General features: G+C 46.7%; 2 protein-coding genes across 4 annotated transcripts in view; one reads left to right on the top strand and one right to left on the bottom strand.

Moving 5' to 3' along the window:
* LOC126577093 (protein N-terminal asparagine amidohydrolase) overlaps window positions 1–20,000 on the bottom strand; it is a 31,901-nt gene that overhangs the window by 8,699 nt on the left and 3,202 nt on the right. Inside the window, exons 1-2 of one of the 3 annotated variants that reach the window (XM_050238503.1) lie at window positions 18,892–19,169; window positions 5,792–6,629 (exon numbers count right to left, since the gene is read on the bottom strand). The gene's annotated coding sequence lies outside the window, so the exon portion shown is untranslated. Of the gene's footprint in view, window positions 1–5,791; window positions 6,630–18,891; window positions 19,170–20,000 lie in introns of those variants that run through there. The other 2 variants (XM_050238501.1, XM_050238502.1) reach the window with 2 other exon arrangements.
* The window catches only part of LOC126577095 (cytochrome P450 6a2-like), a 19,884-nt gene continuing 7,249 nt past the window's right edge, over window positions 7,366–20,000 (top strand). Inside the window, exon 1 of the mRNA XM_050238504.1 lies at window positions 7,366–7,466. The gene's annotated coding sequence lies outside the window, so the exon portion shown is untranslated. The remainder of the gene's footprint in view (window positions 7,467–20,000) is intronic.

The following is a 20,000-nucleotide window of genomic DNA, read 5'->3' as shown; positions in this document are numbered from 1 at the left end:
TGCAAGCGATTTGCCTCACTATATTTCCTGTTTGTGGTTTGCATTCATAGTTAGTGATCATTACTAGCGTTTTAAATCTTTTTCTTCGGAAGAAAGATCCTATTTTTCTCACAAAAGTCGATAAAAGTTCAGTGTAATTCGGATTACGCGTCTCAACCCGGTCATGTAAGCATGTTCAAGTGTAAATTAATTTAATATTTACGCTTGAGTTTACGCTTCATGTATCCCCGGCTTAATGCATTGTTTCTACTATCTCTATAATATTATAATCTTGAGCAAAAAGAGTATTTTATAGAACTATTCGTTTGAGTAACGTTAGGCTTAGCTACATTAGCGAAACAACGCGTTAAAAATATGTCGTTAACGTAGAACTTGAACATATTATTTGTGAAACAAAGTTGTCTCCAAACCATTTAGCTGCGTATAGCTGCACCACACAAACACGACACATTGTAGGATGCTGCTTATTGGCTTCTTAGAACTTGGAACTCTACCGACGCATAGATTCTCGCAATCGATTTGACCATATAAATGCAATTTGCTACCAGCGATTGCCGTGCACAATGATGAATAATTCAAAATAGAAGCATCCAACTCACTCCAACTAAAGAAATCCCAACGACTGGACCTCAAGCGTATCCATGCATGCACTGAGCTGCTATGCATTTTTCATAAGCCACGCTTCATATTAGCATGTGGATCGATCTACCAAAAAGAATGTCAGGCAGAAACGGTTGGTAAATAGTTTTTCCTAAGATACGTACCATTTATGCTTCCTATAAGGAGATGCTAGTTCGGTATAGGTAGAAGGCTGAACCGATGTGCATTGCAAAGTATTTCAACATAATTCCTACCGCCACCCATGCTATTAAGACCACAAGTCTCGCGATTTGAAGTTGAGCATCGATTTTAATTAAAATCCAAACCTCCTACGAGCTTCATCTCCGTTCGTTCGCATGATCGCGGTGGTTTCGATCAAACGGAGAGGCATCGCTTTCGGCATCAGCAGCAGCAGCAGCGACGAGCGACGTGTAAAATGCTTGCCAAAAGGCAAGATGCTTCACTCCGTGCGCGCGTACGGGCGATCGGAGACAATTAAAGTCTTGATGCTTGATTAAATGCTTCCATTTATTTCATCATAGCCCACTTTTTGCGAGACCGATCGACAACGATAAAGACGAGAAGTATGTGTGTTTGTCGCGCCGTAAAGATGCCAGCGGACCAGACCAGAATGGCCATAATTGAATGAGTGTTTTTCGCATTTCGAAGCCATGTCCGCCTGTAGTAGAGCCTGTCAATCGCTCCAAACCCGGGGAGAAGGGAATCGCACCCGTGCTTGACGGTAATTGTTTAATAACATTAGCGGAGCGCGATCGTTGCGCGATGCGATCCTAAAATGGCGCGTGTAAAGGGGCTCATTCCCGCTCAGTGGAATGAATGCAGGAAACGGTTGTACAGCCGGCAGGGAAACGATTGATTTGTAGTGGGGTCCGGCTATCAAAGGTGCAAAACCTAATGGCCATTCGCAAAAATCGTCATCGTCAGCACTAGCTAAGAGCACTCCACCAAAGCATGAATGTCAGGAAATGTGCCGGATTTCTAATAAACAACCGCATCTTACCCCGTACCATTTTCTCGATTTTATTGCATCGATTTTATTGACGTTCACAAGGGACGTCAAACGATGACACATCCACTCTTCCTAATGCAATGTGCGCAACCAATAAAAGATGCAAAATGGCTCGAGGGAGCTGGCGTGGATTCCGAGATTCCGCGGAACGCTGTTAGATTTATGGCCAGTCGGTCGGATGGTCATTGAAGATGACTCCGCTTCCATGTCTGGGCACTTCAATCTCTTCCTTTTCATGTTTCATGACACATGTACTGTGTATGTGTGCTTGACAAGAGGAGGATTGAAAATTAATTTAAATTTAATACTTCACCAAACTGCATCCTTAGCATGGAGAGCATAGTGCACATACGCATTACTCTGTAAGGTATTTTCGTGGCGTATCAACTGACCGACCGACGATGAACATGTCCGGTTTCGCCGCCTGACTAATCATGTCTGTCTTGTCGTCATAAAGTATCAATCGTACAAACTGCTAATTATAGTCAGTGTTACCGCCCTCCCAGTCATCACCACACCGTTAAGCTATTATCTTATTCTCCGTTTCAAATCCACCACCAACACCCACCAACAGCCATTGAGCATATATGCACGCAGCAGCAGCAGCATCGCCACCACCAAACTGCTAGCCACCTATTCTCCCGGTGCATTGCCGTCATTGGGCATTATTGTGCAAATGTTGGCCCACTGTGACCCCTACCTGTCACTGAGAGAGCAAGAGCGGGTGCATGCATTGTTGAAGGCGAATGCAAAGCCGAAGTCGTAATGAAATGTACTTAAATCCAATATTCTTGACGACGCTTCTTGCCATCTATTTGTGGTTGTGATGTGAAGTCGAGAGGTGAGTGCCGTTATCATTAATTCCAAAACTCGGCATCGAGCCCCTAAATATGGGGTTACCTGCGCTGTGGTGCCTAGGGACCACGTCAGCGAGACGAACGGGGCTGCATGCTGCCGTTTCGGCGCTGGACTTGCTGTCAATCAACCGACGTCGCAAAAGGCGCTACAATCATGCATCGCGCAACTAGACGCGACAATGGTAGAACAAACACTTTCGTCATCAGCGGTGGGACGGGCGAGAAGGGGACGCCAGTGCGAAGAAGGTGCGCAGAAATTATACGTTACCACTAGGCACACGCTTCGAAGGCCAGACCGCGGCAAGCTGGTTAGAGAGCGACAACACGTAAAGATTGAACACGTTTCTAGGGCAAGATGCGAGATGAGGTTGCGTGATAGGGTGGTCGGTTGCGGGAGTGGAGTGGAAAACGATACCAATGTGATTGGCATGTACTACATTATTTAGTTTAATGCAAAACGGCCTCCACGAGTGACGAGTGGTTTCTTTTTTGCTTCTATTTTGTGTGCAAGCAACGTCAGCACGGATTGTGTTGTGGGCTTTTGCATAATGCCAATTAGGGGCGTGATTTGCATAGGGAATGGGCGAGCCTTTTGTTATGCTTACAATCAATCATTAACGATTAGGATAACAATTCAATCCTACGCCCAAAAGTTAGGTTCTTGTATCACTAAATCGATGACAGGTACTTGGTGTTAAAGATGTCCCAAGATTTTTTATTGGAATCTGAGAATATCCTGAAATGTATTTCGTCTTCAAATTACGACTATTCCCAGACGGATGCTCATTTGGATAAGTAAAGCTGCAGAGCAACCTTTGGCAATCGCAACTTTACGTTAAGAACCACAAAAACGAGGTTTAAATAATGTTGCTCTTGTGGCCGAGCACGGTTAAGATGGAAGAAAATTTCTTTCAGATCCAGGCTGATCTTTTGCAGCTTTGTTGGAAGTTCGCTTGAAAGAGTTTCACATCTCCCAACCTGGTTATGTTGTTGGAATGTGTTTGAGCGTTGCAAAACAAGGTTGCGATCATGGCCGTGCGTCTGAAATAAAGTTCTGCAAGTCGTCAAGCGATAAACAACGTGTCCCCATACACGTCTTTATCGGTACAAACGCAACTTTTCCTCTCCGGACACTAATCTGGATAACAAAGCTTCAAAGATCAAAAACAGTAAACTGTCGCACCGATTGACCAACAATGTGCTATCGGTACCGACGGCACACCAATGTTACGCCACTCATCCAGTCGGTAAACAATGACATGCATGTTGTTGTGCAAAAGTGAACAACAGTGGGGTTGTCGTTAGCAACTAATGAGCGATTTGCCAATCAAAACTCATCCGAGAGAGCGTAACTCGCTGCTCCCTTGGAAGCTGCACGCGTTATGATAAATCGGATGCCATGAAAGTGGCTGCAATGATTAATTGTTCCCCTTGCCGCTACTTTGCGGTAAGATTAACAACGGCCTGGGCGGCAGCAGTGATTACGAATGGGCCAGGGGTTTGTCCTCACCCGAGGTGCACGTGCTCTGGAAAGCCTAAGGATGCATTTGTCGTCAGTTGCGGTCATTTGTGGAGAGATGCATTACGCTTTTGATTAGATTAAGGTATAATACGCAGCGTGTAACAGAAAGTGTCGGACAGTCGAGCGTGATTGATCGTTCCGGCTCTAGAGGAGGTAGTTTCAGGTAGCGTAACTTTGAAGAAACAGATCTTATTAATCACGTTGTGAGACGATAAAACGCTATCAATAGTATTATTAATTTTCTCGGTATCATTTTCAAAATAATGCTCTCCACATGATGCTGTCGACCACCTGTGGCTCTCTAAACAACAAAGTTCTTGAGTCGCTTGCGTTAGTATTTATTTTAAGGAGGTGCTAGCGATTGCGACGTAGCTGACATTCAGCATAAAAGCTCCAAACCATGGAATTTTAGGCACGCACAGATCTTCGATCGTACGGATATGAAACTAGACAAAGATCATCATATTTAACACGAGTATCCCCCTGGCGATCGTTACGCCACACGCTGCGAACTCCGGTCAACAAAGTAAACAACCATCGCAAGAAACAATGTCTAACCGAATTCCAAATCGCACCTCGCGACCGCGATCTCCCGGTGATAGTGATTTAACTTTTCGCGCACCGAACAGCGGTGATTATTCATTTCCTGCATTCCAGCGCTGGCAGCGCGACGCGACCCTTGGAGGAGCTTGATCCAGCCCAGGTGTATCATCAATCTATCTCGCTGCATGGATTCAAACCGAGCGATCCTCCACTTAGCCCGTCGGGCTTCTTCGCATCTTCCGTGGTATCTACGTCTACGCGGTTGGATAAATCGAGTGGCCTAGATAGGGTCCCGCGCGTCTCCCGTCGTCTGGCGAAACTAATTAAACGGTTCGAATCGAACAGTTTAAATCTATTCCATTAATCAGAGACCCCAGCAGAAGCTGCAAGTTCGATGTCGTGAGAGAGAGAAGCACACGGTTGCCAAGGGAGAACCCTTCCGATCAGGGCAGCGTCTCAGGGTCAGTTGAATCGAAGCAGTGCTGCTTTGGTGAAAAGTAGGCCTTCGGATTTCGGACAAGCGCCCTTAGTTGCAGACGATCGCATCGGTCCAGTACCCAGCGGAACCTTCGCTGGGACCCGGGGTGGTGATATATCGGGCATTGGGCAGACCAGGAGAGAAAAGACTAGACCGGGGCGGCGGGGGCAAAAAGAGTCTATTGGGAAGGTGTAGATGGCCGTAGATTAAACGGATCTAGGAAGCGCCTGTGGTCCCGAAACATGTGGACCTGGACCAGTGAGCTTGAAATAGAAACCGCGATCACGCTTCTGGGCTGCGTCGGGGTAAGCCGGCACACGGCATGCCACGGCACGCTATGGTCGCTTGCGATCTAATCTGATTCACCGGGGTTGAGCTTTGAGGTTGTTGCATGGTGGTGGTCGGCAAAAGGAGTGTATGTGTTACGCTTACTAGCCGGCCCTAGTACATCCTTCTTAATAGCTCTGTAGCTCGAGTTTACAGTTATTTTATCGAGATCTCGCAGTGGCCGCGGTGAAACGGTCGCATCAGCGCCGGGAAGGAGCTGCTTTTGAGCTTAGCAGTAAATAATGTAACGTTGGTAATTCGATTATTGGAGGGATTAAAATCTAATTACGGGTTTTATACGTTTCTTCGCTCAAATATGAATTGGAGATAGAAAAGATCACAAAGCATGTATGAGTTTGTAATTATTAAACAAGTCTAACATCAGTAACGAATAGTTAAGTTCAAACTGTTTTTTTTTTCATGGAGTTGCTTACTTGAGTTCAGTGAATCACAATCAGCTGACGTCGATCAGCTGACGTCGTTCCAGTAAGCAAAAGATCACGTGCTACATCGACATACACCGAAGTGATTTGCTTTTTTTTTTTTTACCAGGAAACGCTTCACTGCATCACTATCAACTCACTTATCACCCACCCGAACTCACAATTGAACGACGATCACGTTCGCTCCTAATCAGATCACTGTAATCAGCGAGCGGTTGTTGTTCTATTTCCAGATTCGTTTTACGATGCACCAACGATATGCAGCGGGTGTTCCTACGTGTCCACCGCGTTATCAGGCGTCAGCGATTGTCACAGACCGGAACCACCGATCGATTCGTTCGATAAGAGGGATTACTGCTAGCCGATCTGTCTACCGGTGGCCATACACTACAGCACTTTTTAACAAATGATGTGATTCGTGAACACAAAGACCGGCTGTTGGTGCAACAATGGAACCGAATGCGTCTCGTGAAGCAAAAACCGGCCAGTCACCACACGGCGATGCTCATCCGTTCGCGGTCGCAGACAGACTGACCGGGATGCTGCTTCAAACGGGCCCGAATGGTGCTCGTGTGGCCTGATGCTGTCGTGGTTTGTCGGGGGGGGGGGGGGGGGGGGGGGTTCGTGGCAGGCGGCGCAACTCAGCTGACAGCAGCTCGGGGATCGGGCCGGACGGACCGGGAAGATAGGCGATACCGGTTCCCTGCCAACTCAACTGGAACGGCTATTTAAGCTTCCCTGCCGTTCCCAACCACGTCGGGTCGTCGTCACGGGATCGTCTTCTGCCGGGAAGTAGCAGTAGCAGCTGTCTCGGTTTTATGTAGATGTGCTGCAAGATATGAGCCGGAAAGGGAGAGAGAAAAGGGGGAATTAATGGATGCGATTATTAATAAATTGATGATCAGTGCAATCTGATCGGATGTGTTTTCTTTTCTCGGTATACAAGTGTTATCTGCCAGTGTGTACTAAGGATTTTGCATACAGCATTGCATACAGTGTTGATGTAGAAGAAGAAGAAGAGGAGAAGGAGTGTAATCTAATTTGAATCCAAATTTAATAAATCATCCTGCCAGACGTCCACTTCGCACAGTTGTTGACGTGCCGTACGGAAGTTGTCGTAACATTTGCACTACAACTGCTTATCGGTTGTTGTGCGAAAAGAGCACCGAATTTGGCTGGAGTGAGTGTTATCAAGTAGAAACTGTTACCGTGCCCTCTATTGATAACTCTTACCACCGGGGCTGGGCACACTTTCTGATCAGTCAGCGCACATCTTGCTCAATTTGGACAATCTGGCAGGCGCTTGTGCTGTGCGGCTCCGTGTTGGTTTCCAACCAAAATGTCTACCCAAATGGTCCGACCTGAGACACGATTGGAAACGTAATCACCGCGCTCTTCGCTTCTTTGTTTAGTGGTTGGGAATTCCCTGCGCTCTTAATAGCGTCGCGAGCGTCGCGAGCGTCGCTCATTGATAAGGCACAGATGGTGGTGGTGCTGGCTGGTGCCCGGACGCAAAACAAAGCATTATCAAAGCGTCAAAGCACGCAGTACGCTCGTCCAAACAAGTGGCTTCAGTCGAAAGTGTTTAGATCACCGGCAGCATCCCAAATAGCAGCTGTGCCCGAACGTGCGGTCGTCCAATGCAAGGATAGGAGTGATCGTTCATGTGAGTGTTCGTTATCTTTTTAATAACAAATCCTGCGAGTAGCCGGAGCCGCCGCAAGGCATGATGCCGGCTGGTAGGCAAATGGGTTGCGTGCGCGTTCAAATCAGGTGCGTCCAGGGAGAGAGAGAGAGCGAGAGAGATTAGTTAGAATGACGTGAGGCAAGGCGCCAGTAGAATAGACGGGCTGTGGGGCCAGGCAGCTCTCCTCAAGCTCCTGATAACAAGTTGTTAGACGTGATTACATTAATATGTTATTTTGTCTTCAGCTTCAGCTCTCCTTTTCGATGTCATTACGGAACTACGGGAAGGGGAGGGATGGACGGATCGTTCCAGTAATGGCACCGTAGCATGACATGCCCGTCATTGTCTCGGAGAGATGCTGGTTCGCATGGTCAAGCTTATGTGCGTCTGTCGAGTGGTCGCCTTAATTTTAATCCTTCTTGCACTGGACGAATCGGATTCGCCCCTCGAACATCACCAGTGGGGCCCATATCAGTTATCGTTACCGGCAACTGACCAACCGAATGGCCGACGCTGCTGCTGGTGGTGCTGATGGCACGAGGCGGCGGTTGCTACATATTTGATTAATATATTCTCCCTCCAATCGAAACGGGGCGGCAGCCGGACCGTCTTGAGTTACACACTTGAAGCGTCGAAGTTAATTAAACATTACGTTGGTGAAATTGAAAATGGAATTCATTAGAATACATTATCGGGTTTCACTGCTCTAGTTGGATCGGCCAATCCGTCGCATTACGGTTACGGTCTGCATTGTCGTCTGTCGGAAGACAGGGAGGGATGGCCGATGACCGGGCCTGAAGTCACCTCGACGTCCCCAACTGTTTGACAGTTACCGTGTCCGTCCGTGGGCGCGCGTGCGTCCGGCGGTGGAAGTTGAAACGAACGAAAAATCGCCCATCGTCCGGGCGCATCCGGAATGTGTGTGAAAGGATGAGGGACGGACCAATGCTTTGCATTTGATTTGCAAAATCATCGGGAATGTTCTATGCTTGCTTTTGCTTGCTTGCTTGCTTGCTGGTGGGCTGGCGGTTCCCCGAATAGGATTCCCGATTCGCACGACCGGGAGGCATGCACATGATAAAGGTTCTCCCCCCTCACCGGGCCGGCATAGCGATAGGGCATTTTTAATCGCTTCTGTGCGGTTCGTCCGTACGAGCAAGATGTCAACAATTTGGCTGAAGCTTGAATGACGAAAGAGAGAATGCATTGGGTGTGTCACGATTGATTGTCGTAGTTTGGGAATGTGTTACATAGGTAAGTGCAGTTTTAAAGGGTGAAAAGCCTGAAGATGTAACGATATGCAACCCAGTGCTTATTGAGCTTAGCAGAAGCTCATTAATGCGCCTAAAACAAAAAGGTTTCTTGACGTTGCAAGTTTGATCAAAGAAAAAGCAGCTTGATGTTTAAAACTGACAAGCTAAACAAACTAAACAAACAAACCGAATATATTGAAATGAATATTTGCTTCAATGTTGATTAAGTAGATCTACGAACATTCTAACGCTGTACATTCGGAAAGAATATGAATGTTTAAATCCATCTAAGGTCCTTTTACTAGAAGCAAAACAACTGTAAGGAGTAGTACTTTATACTAAATAACAAATTCCTTTTGACTTTCAATTGAGCATGTAATAGTCTCTCTAATGGACATAGACTAATTCCTGCACTACTGTGGCTGTTACAGCTACCAACCAATCCATTTTAAATGGTAAAAGAAAGAAGTAATCATTTAATGTTCAATCGGTTAGAAGTGGTTAAGGTAGGATCAAGTTCCCAAATATATTTGAGTTAAGTACAAGCTTTTAAATTCTGAAAATCCAAGGATCAAGACAGCGGGCGACTGCAATGAGTTTATTCTAACTTGTTTTTGGCGTAAATCTTTTGTTAAAGCATTCTTTTGTGTGTGTTTAAGTATTATTGTGAATTTTTTGGTGATTTGGTTCCATGATCGTTTCAATCGATCGATCTTTTAATCGTTTAACCGGCTTCATTCTCTTCTTTAAACAGTTTATCGTTAATGGGCTGGATAGCAACAACAACAAATTGATGCATCGAAACATGAACAATTTGTACTTCTTTATTGTTCAAAATTTTACTCCTTCTTTTGTACTCCTTCAACCATTTGACCGTTTGGTTTACAACAAATCGCAAATGGTGTTAAGCAAACGATTGCTCATCGCACAGTGATTTCGAGAACATTCTGGGAAGATTTATGTCCATTTTATGCTTTCTCGCGGTTGCGTCAAGCTTCTTACTAACTAGCGAGCGAGCTAAAGTATCCTACCACCGAGCAAGGGGCGCTTATCTTACGCTTTTATGGCCTAGCACAGATTTGTCAATAATGGCAATGACGCGTCGCGCCTTCGTCCCCGTTGCCATCCACCGCAATGCGAATGCGCCATGTCCCGGGTGATGCTGTCCGTTGCTGTTGCTGAACCGCCAATTAGTGTGCTCATTACGAAAGAGCTCACCACCTGAAGCGGCTCAGCTTCACGTGCGACGATAAAACTAGATGCATCGGCATCATGCATCGTACTTCCACCCATCTTAATTCTAGGCGAAGCAAATTGCAACCACCCCCTCCTCGTCCCACCCACCGCAGCCGGGACGATGATTGTGGCGATCGCTGGCTGGTTGGAGCATTGTGTCGCGTTCGCCTCGCCTCGCTGTTGGAGGTAGACACACCAAAAAAAAAAAAAAGGCCAATCTCTGGCAGCTCCTCGGAGAACCACGCGGCTGCAGTGGTCCCCGTGGTGGCGCAGTCGGGGGTTCGGTCAATTAAGGGTGTGGGACGATGGCGTAGCGAAATCGGTTTTCTTACGACTTACACGGCCTCAAACCGGGCGGCGATGGCGGTGGACGACCATGCAAGCGAGCAAGCGAGTGAGCGGACGCGCGCGCCCGGCCAGAGTTGTTTGCTTCTCATGTTTATAATTTTATGATTTCACGTAATAATAGTAATGATAATAAAAAATGATTCCAACACCCAGGGAGGGGGACAGCAAGAGCGGTGCTCCTCCAGAGCTCCCGCCACCGAAAAGGATCCAAGGGATGAGCCGGGATCGTAACTGTAACTCCTTCTTCTTCTTTTTCTTATGCTGCTGCTTTGGCCGACGTTGCATACACGCGGATGGGCATATCTGTTCGGTGTAGCATCGTAGCCTGGTGGTGCCAGCAGCGATCATATGACGACAGGCATGCTTTATGGCCATGCGAAATGTGAATCCGGGCCCATAGTGGCTGCCCTGGCCCTGGCCAATGAAATATCATTTACTTTGCGCGCATTATTATACCCGCGATCCCGGGGCCAGCTCCTCCGAGAAGAAGGCTTTTTTTCCTTCATTTTTTATGCCAGCTTTTGGTCTGGCTCATTCGAGCACATCCACTGGCCCTGGTGTGAAGGTGTACGCAACGCATCGCAATGCACCGGGGTACCCGGGCGTTGAATGCTTCCCCATTCCGAGCCACGAAAGCCCATCGGTAATCATCTTCATCCTTGTGGGTTCCTTCATGCGAGCCGCCAAGTGCGCATCCCATTTGCTGGGGTTGGTCCACGGCTCGCGCGATGGTTACAAGTCTGCACGCCGCGCACCACGTGCTCGAGAGACGAGAGTGGCGGGTATCTTTGGCTCGCGATCTTGCTCGCGTACTGTGCGGGGGAAAATTTTTGCCGACAAAAAAAGGCCAGCAAAAGGGCGGCCTAGTATCAGCAAGACTTGTGAAAACTAAAGAAAAACCGAGAGACCAATTTGTGGTGAGAAGGTGTGCCGTCATTCATTCGATCAATTAGTGATGTGCATGTTTTTGACATTCTAGAATTAAATGACAAATCGATGGGATTCGGAGTGGTTTAGATCGCCGAAGGATTATATAGCATCCTGCTGAAGTAATATTAGTGAATGAATGAAGTAAATATTTGGGTTTAGTTTCTGCAAATCCTGGAACAGTAGAGCATATTAATGTTGTTTTTCGATGAAAAAGAGGTCAGGAAATTTTTGGATAGGACAGGGCATTTGCATTTCCAAGACAGAAAATTGAAAGAAGAGAACAAATGATCTCAAAAAATGGAAACGCAAGAGGACGATGGGAATCAAGTTTCTTTTGAAACGACACATTTCTTGTAATAGAGTTCACAAACAACTATTGTAATGATGTGGACGATCTCAATGCGTTCAAATGCTTTTAATTTCATAGGTTGAAGAATTTAGTTTTGATTTCACAAGGTTCCAAATGGTAACGCCGTAGCGTTTTTGTTAAATTTCCAATTTTTAGTTTTTTGACAGATTTTTGAAGTTGTGATGCTTTTTGATAAAGTGATGCTTTTTGCTATTTTACAAACAAAAACAAGTTTTACATAATTATTAAAAACAAAGTATCAAATTTTTTTCCAGAAGATTTTATGATATGATGAAATGCTCTTCAAAGTAGCGAGCACCATGGAGACTTGCCTGCGCGGATGTTCAAAAATCTGTATCTTTGCCAGTTTTTCCTCGGTAAATGTTTTGGATCTACATTTACACAAAAAAAAAAAATACCGAAGCACACCCTTAATGAAAATTAAACAAAAGTTTAAACATGTACTGAGGATGCTCTAGGTATGCAACGATCGTGGAATAAAATGAAGGGAAAGTTGCCCCAAAGAGTATGTAATACTGTGATGAAGAGTACCCGAAGAAAAGTATGAAATTTGGCGGAACAGCATTTTTATGAAAAAAGGACTTATTTCTACCTTTCGCTAATCTGATATAAATCTAATCTGCTAATCTGATATAATCTGTGATAAAAAGGATTTTTATCAGCCATATAAAAGAAAACGCTTTTCATAAACTAAATAACCACATCGCATTCAACACTAACGTTCCAATCAACAATTTTTTCTAGAGTTTGAACGCTAGAAGCACTTCAGTTCAGCCTGCCGCATGTCTAGGCGAGTGAAGTTCCAGAATGAACGTCGAAAAAGAATGCTTCCGGGGGCAGCCGGCGCATTTATTTAGATTTATTGCAAACAGCTCATCACTCTAACGCCCCCTTGTGTCACTCGCTAGACAGCGCCTTTCGTTCTGTTTCCCACACAGTGACAGACGCTAAACGGAATTTGCAACCCCCGAAGCAGGTCCCACCGGGAAAAAAAACCCTTTTACTACTTCTCCGCTTCACTATGATCAAGATCACCAGTGGCGCAGCTGGAAAGAGTTCATATCGCCGGGAGTGAAATGTGTAATAGTGCCGCTATCCGCCCCGGCACTGCACTCATGCAGCCGGTAGCCGTGAGAAACGCCCGAAACAACGCTTAACCGAGCATAAAATCACGTAGCATTCTGCCACGAGTGCCATGAAGCTCATGTTGTGGTTGGCCACTAGCGCGCGAACTGCGACTTAAAATATCGAACAGAACGAGCAGAACGGAACAGCCAAGATAACAGGCCACAGGGTGGCGGTGAAGGTGCCATCGAAATTTGTCAAGCTTAATGATGGCGATTCGTTCTGATGGCAGACGCTTCCTCAGCTGCCGAAAAGGGGGTCTCCGTCTCGTCCGGTTTTGAATCCGGTCCATCGGTCAATCGGTTTCGAAAGTATGCAAAAATGCGATTTTCGTAATGGGCGCCGTTGCAGAACGGAAGCAGTGAACCGTGCACCATGCCAGCGATGGGATGGTTTTGACATCGAAAAGATAAGCCATCAATGATATGCTTTGCATCATGTTGGTTTCTTCCACCTTTCTTCCGATTTGTTGTCGTTTCGTGCAGGTGTTTCGATGCTGCCAATGTGGCTAGGCGCCCACCAGGGACCACACAGGCCTTCCCCGGGTTAAACATGAACATGAACATATGATCGACCATTCGAGAGGCGTACGATCGTAAAAAAATAAAAATAATCTACGCTGGAGCATGGGGATAGGTCGTCAATGTACCACACCGAAGCGATGTGCTCTGTACGGTACCGTACACCAACCAACCAACCAAGCGTGCATGCGCTGCTCTTCGTCTGCCGACGGAAAGTGCGAAAGACGATCTCGGTGTGCCGGTTGCGCGATGCAAAAAAGGGGAGCCCTCGACCGGTCAGAAGTAAACGATCGGCTAAACGGAACGAAAACAATAACTAAACGAAACCGTTTTCCAGCCGTTCCTTGTGGTGGTTGTGCGCTTGGCGCTTGGCACACCCAGCCAGAGATAGTTCCATCCGATCCGATGGCGCACCAGCCTCCACCGGACCTTAAAACGGGGCTGTGTGCGCGCGTGAGTGCGGAGTGGAAATAAAATCCGTACCATTAAGACCGGGGAACTGGGTAGGCCACCGAGCTGGTCGAGTTGAAAGACCCTGATGCTGCGCGGAATCTCTTCGTGCGAGAGCGAAGCGTCCGATCTGTTCCGATCGTAGGCTGCATACCGGACACACTGTGCAACCGTGTCGCAGTGTGTCTAGCCCGGTGCTGCATCCCCGAGTGCATTCGATAAAGTATCGCACTGTGGGCTCTATGCTTCGTCCCCTTGCGGTGGGTGAGTTAGGAGTTTTAGGGCCCAGAAGTGGACGGACGCTGGGCGTGCTGCTGGCCCCGGCTAAATAGTTGAACCAACCGAGGAAGCGCAACCATGTCTTGGTGTGGCTTGCCTTTTGTCTTATCGCATGTCTCGTGCATGCACAACGGCATCGTCTAGCGCACCGTTGCGCGGCCAAAGATCGATTGGTGCGCGGTGCGCAGAGGATGGCCAGAACCGACCGGTGACCGAGGCGAACTGCAGTGAAACAAGATTGCCAACGAAAGATTAATTGCGAATATATATTTCACTGGGCGCATGAACACACACAGATACACCTACCGGTCAACCCCCGGGGGGAGGGTTGGGCTGTCGTGATGGAGCTACCACACTGCACACGAGAACGACGAGAACCGGCTCAGCTTGAAGATGTGGAGAGCTTGACTAATTTTTATAATACTATTAGTTATTTTCATTACCCAGTGCGCCGGTCGGTGGCAGGCCCATGACCACATACCAGCCCTGTCTGTGGCCATTATAAATTATCAAATTAACTGAATAAGATCCGAACGGACGGACGGACGGTTCGCGTGGATAGCAGCTTGGTTGGTGGTTAATCAAACTTTGCTTGAGGTTGATGCCAGGAGAATAAAACAAAAAATACCTGGCCCCCGGAAAGAATGTTGTATCCTGGTGCATAGATGTCAAACAGTGACAGTGCAGTTGATGGGCGGCCAAACCAGGCGAGTTTTGTGACATTAATCTCCGCGGTGTGGACCACGGCTGAGATTAGCCTTATGCGTCCAATTTGTGTTGCATTGCGTTGCGTTGTTGTTGTTGTGACCACCGGTGATCACCGGTTTTATGGCGATCCTGGCTAGTTTATGGACCGAGATGCACTCGATGGGCGAATGGGCAGCACCAAGAACCGTCCTCGATTTTACGATTGAGCGTTGTTCCCGTTCTTGGGTTATACGACCGCGAATGGCGCGTTCTTAAGGACGAAGGCAGAAGGGATAAAGAGGTGGTCGCGGAAATGGAGCGAAATGACGACTCGCGAGAAAGGCGAGATGTTCCACGAGATGAGATGCCCTGGCTGGTGTCAGGTTGCACCGCTCATGCTTTAGTGGCTGCAATTATGTTCCTCGCAGCGAATTAGGAGATTCCGAGGTTTCTGGTGGACAAAAGACTTGAACGACAGTAACAGCGACGAACACACTTTTTTTTGGGATTTGTGTTGAATTTGAAAACGAAATTGCTCTCGAAAAAGGATTCTCTGTTGTGCACGCGATGTTGCTGCGAGACGCCTTATTCTCGTTTAAATTACTAGAACGGGAATTATTCCAAGTTCCCGTATAGTCAGTACAGTAATATCACATTCATGTACATGATCTTTTTAAAGGAGAATTATCATGATATCTATTATTGCGTATTTGGAAAAAAGAAATGTACATTTTTATAAACTATTTTTATTAACAACTCGTGAAATATCAATGTGATAGATATCGATCTATGAAATTTAATTCCAAATTTATGCGTAAGCTAAAGAACTAACATAGCAATGCAAACCGGAAGCAGAGCTGAATGAAAGCAGATTGTTTTTCTAACTGCTAACCCTTAAAAATGGTGCTCAAACCACAAAAAATGGGCAGGAAGGAGCCAGTGTTTATTTAGTGGAACTGGAGAGGAATATTGTGTTATGATTTGCTTCCATATGAACAAACACTAAACTCAGTGTTGTACAGTCAACAACTTACTAGCAATTTGAAGCTAGCGAGTGTCCAGTAGCGATTCGAAACGGCCAAGAGAAAAAGTGTAGCGTTCCACAAGGACAACGCAGATGCAGTGACGTTCCAAAAAACCCGGAAGCTTGATTATGAATGTTTAATGAGACCAATCTATAATACGGATTAGACATCATTCTTTCTTTCTCGCTCGCTTTCTTATCATACTGCGAAATTTCCTGACAGATAAGAAATTGAGGTGAAGTGATAAGAAAAAGAGGAAACCACAATCATTGAGATTGCGGAAATAGATTACCAGAACATTTCGCCCACATTGGAAAGTCCGAAACATGTTTAGACAGGGTTTGATTGTGCACCTTTAGCGAGTCTTTCAAAATGTTTTCTCCATGTTTTTTGCCATGTTTTGTCTGGTAATTCTATGAGAAGTAAACAGTTGTAAATAATAACTCCAAAGTATTTTGAAAAGAACGCCAACAAATATGACATTGTAGCTACTCTCGATTCGTGAATCCCATATTTGTTTTAGTTTCAGGTGCTTCACTGGACAAAGTATGTGGTCACGCTTCCAGTAAAGACAACACACAATCTATCTATGTTTGTTTATAATAGAAGTGGGAAAATCCCACATGCAACATTTAAATCGTGATTGTTTATTCCAGCGCAAAATAATGATTCGTTTAGTTATGTTACAAGAATGTTATGCATAAGCAGCCTTAAATTACATTATTTGGCACATAAAGATCATACAGAATGTCATCGACAAGTCTCTTTTCAGCTGTTGGCAATAGTTTTTAAAGCAAAACTGATCCTCACTCTTCATTATCGCCCTGTAACGTATCCCACGACATATTCTAACCAATCAGAAGTCTGTAACGAGCTTTGAGGCTAGAAAGCAGATATGGCCAACGATCACATCCTCATTATATGGGAAAAATGGTAATGAAATCCATTATGAGATCCGAGAAACCACCATTATTATTAACCAATTCCTCACTCCGAAAAAGGCCTTAAGGCGACGGCATACAGGACAGGTTCTAATTCAATCTTTTTCACACAGTTGCACACATGCAGTGCTCTTCCTGCTGTTTTCCTTGAAATGGGAAAAAAGGAATACCGTTCTGGACGATGCTCACTGACCATTCCGTTTATGTAATTAGCTCGGGCAGAAACGAGGCAGCGGAGTGTGGTCCGGTAAAGTGATTGCTATAAACTTTGCCCACAAATCATGAAGCCCTTGCCCGCTGCTACATCAAATAGCGAAGGTGTGCGCATCCTGCCAAACCACGGCCACCACCAGAAGGTGTCTTCTCTTTACCTCGTCTCTGGGCAAGGTGACGTAGTCGTAAAACGGAACCGATGCAAATTCTAAGCTCGGTTTTATGTTACCATTTGCCCGACGGCGACCGCCAGCTAGCTAGCCACAGAGCCTTGATGGTCCATTTTTGCGTCTTCTCTTCTCTTCCAAGCTGCACATTCCTCTTGAGCGATGATCGCACTCTTGCACCTCGCCAGCCTAGCTCGATCAATGCAACGACTGCTGTTGCTGCTGCTGCTGCTGCTGCTGGCGGAGAAGCGCAAACGCGAGCTTCATCGCGGATCCGCATCCAAACTGCCGTCGCCACATTCGTGCACGGTATGGATGATGGTCCGGGCCATAGACATCCTGGAGAATTGCGCACACAGCAGCAGCAGCAGCAGCAGATCTACGACAAACATGGCACGGGCTTTTGTGTATATGTGTGTCTCCCGGAGTGGAATATGTTAAATATTATTTACTCTGGGCGACTGGGCTGTTCTCTTGCTCCACTCTTCTCGGTCTCGGTGAATAATTGTACCGCACCAGTCAGTCGAGGAGAATGCTAGAAGGAGAAGATTACTATCTGTTCTTCTGTCCGGTGGTACTGGCATTGGTGGTGTGTCGTCGTATGCTGATGCCCAGGCCTGGCGCATACCTTGTAGCAGCCGCAGCAGCAGCAGCTCTCCGGTGTGGTTGGCCTTGCCTTGTTACTTCCATCCTTTCCTTTTCCCCATCTCTCGCTGAGAGGATCGCTTTTGTTTTGGTCTTCTTGCAGGTTCTTCTTCCGGGCAATGCGAACACCGGTAAACGGGGAGGCATACGCGCGTCAAGCGAGGTTTGTGCGAGCAACGACGGTCTACGACGGTAAAAATGTAACTAGGCGCCACGTCGGAACGTCGTTCAGACGATGCAGCAACGTAGAAACCATTCCGATTCCGATCCGTGGGCGAAGGTATTCGTTGACTATGATTTGACGACGAAGAAATGAAGATTTTTGCGTCAAAACAACAACAACAAAGGACTCCAGCACAGGGATCATTTTTCGCACGATGCACGACTTAATTTAACAGAATGGTGGGCGCAAATCACGATCAAAACCACAAACAGTGATGACGCTCTATCTGTACACACTTATTGGCGAACGACCATTGTCCGTGCGCGTGTACCGAACGCGATTGTCGATCGCTTTTCCTCCGTCGCGGCGATCCGAGATCGCGCAAACAACAACAAGGAGATCTGCTAAGACGATCGCGTCTCGTCTGCGTCGACGGTACAGAAGGCAACAAAGTCGTCCGAAAGTGGGCCGTATGAGTAATGGGGAACGGGCGGGCGGGGACGAACCCCAGACGGAACAATGGTACGATCACCTAGAGAAGAGAAGAACTATCCCCGTAGCTGGCTGGGCCAAGCTGGATGAACGTGTCGCTTGTTGTGGGCCGTTTGTGGTGGAAGTTTCAAGAAAAACACCGATCGTCGGACCCGCGATCATCATCATCATCATCCGACAAACCATCAACAAGCGTGCTTTCCAACTCCCCACTGCCAGCTTCGGTGGCCGCGATAGTAAACGTTCTCCAGCGTGATCGTGGGGAGCATTTTTCGGGCTCGTACCATAATCATCGTCCACCGAACACGGCGGCGGAGCGAACAGACACGAGCAAGATGTGATAATCGACCGTTTCGACGCAGAACGCGCGACGATCGCTCTGGAGCATCCCCACGGGTACGCTCGCTTCGCGGTACATTTGCCGTCGGGTTTTTTTCGGGGGGGCTTATCTGTCCTAATCGAGAGCAGCGTGATATGCGATTTCGTTGCCCTTTTTGGGATGGAAACTGATGCGTTGAGAGTTTGCTAAAAAAGAATGGTAAATAAAGGTAGAGCAGACCTACACTTGAGAGAGCGAGAGCCGTGGCTATGAAGACACTTGTCCGCAGTTGTCCCGTAGAGAGCAGCAGCAGCAGCGGAGAGCGACACGATCACCGTTTGAGAACACTGCCCCACAGCAAAATGGTTCTAAATATTTCACTGACACTGCACAGCAAGAATGCTTCAAACGATCACGGGAAACGGTTTTTAGAATACGTCACAGCACAAGTTCACGAGTTGCTGAAGCAGCAGAAGCAGCGAGAACGGACACCTCAGCGCAAAACCTTCTGATCCCGATCAGCACTGAACAGTGAGTGAACAACGGAGCTGCGTTCGTTCTGAAGACGTGTGGGCGCCGTCGCGTACACGCACACTCGCCAAGACCCCCAGAGAGACACACAGAGAGACAGAGACAGAGACAGAAAGAGAGATTGCGTTGCCGGCACTGAACACGCTGGGATGATGGGAATCCGATGGAGTCCGAGTGCTGGCCAACGGAAGATTTCGTCGCCGTTCACCGGTTCGGAAGGGTGGTTGCATGGTGCCTCTACTCTCGGACCGGTACGGATACTTATCGGAAGCCGCTTCGGTGGCTCCGGTAACGGACATGTACGTGACATACGTGCTGTTGTACGCGGGGGGTGGTTTGTGGCGGAATTTACGGCCAGCCGGGAGTTGCTGCACAGTGCCGGACGGAGAATGTGTTTCAGAGTGAATGGCGGAAGATTTTTTGTGGATGTTCTTGACTATTATAAATCAAACTGATGTTGGAATGATTAAGGAAAATAGTAGAATCGTTCAAGTTCGTGTCATAAGGAATGATTGAAGCATTCTTGTTTATAAACTTTGCTTCGAATACAAGTGCCATTAATGATAGATTAACTTAGATTTTCATTGTATGCTCTACGTTCTTGACTAATAGTGAATTCAATTATGTGTTTCATTTTGTGTTTTCATCTTTTAATCCTTTAGAAGAAGGACATAGCACCAGCCTTTAGAAGAAGGACTGATGCCAGTAGACTAATGCATATTCGTCATTAAAATTAATTGATAGTTTTAATTTTTTTGGATTATACTCATTACATTACAAGGTAAATTATACCTTTTTAAAAATACAAACAAACAAAA

The sequence above is a fragment of the Anopheles aquasalis genome, chromosome 3, assembly GCF_943734665.1.
Source record: "Anopheles aquasalis chromosome 3, idAnoAquaMG_Q_19, whole genome shotgun sequence".
NCBI lineage: Eukaryota > Metazoa > Arthropoda > Insecta > Diptera > Culicidae > Anopheles > Anopheles aquasalis.
The sequence above is the reverse complement of the archived record's forward strand: the minus strand, read 5'-3'. Positions and strand labels throughout refer to the sequence as shown.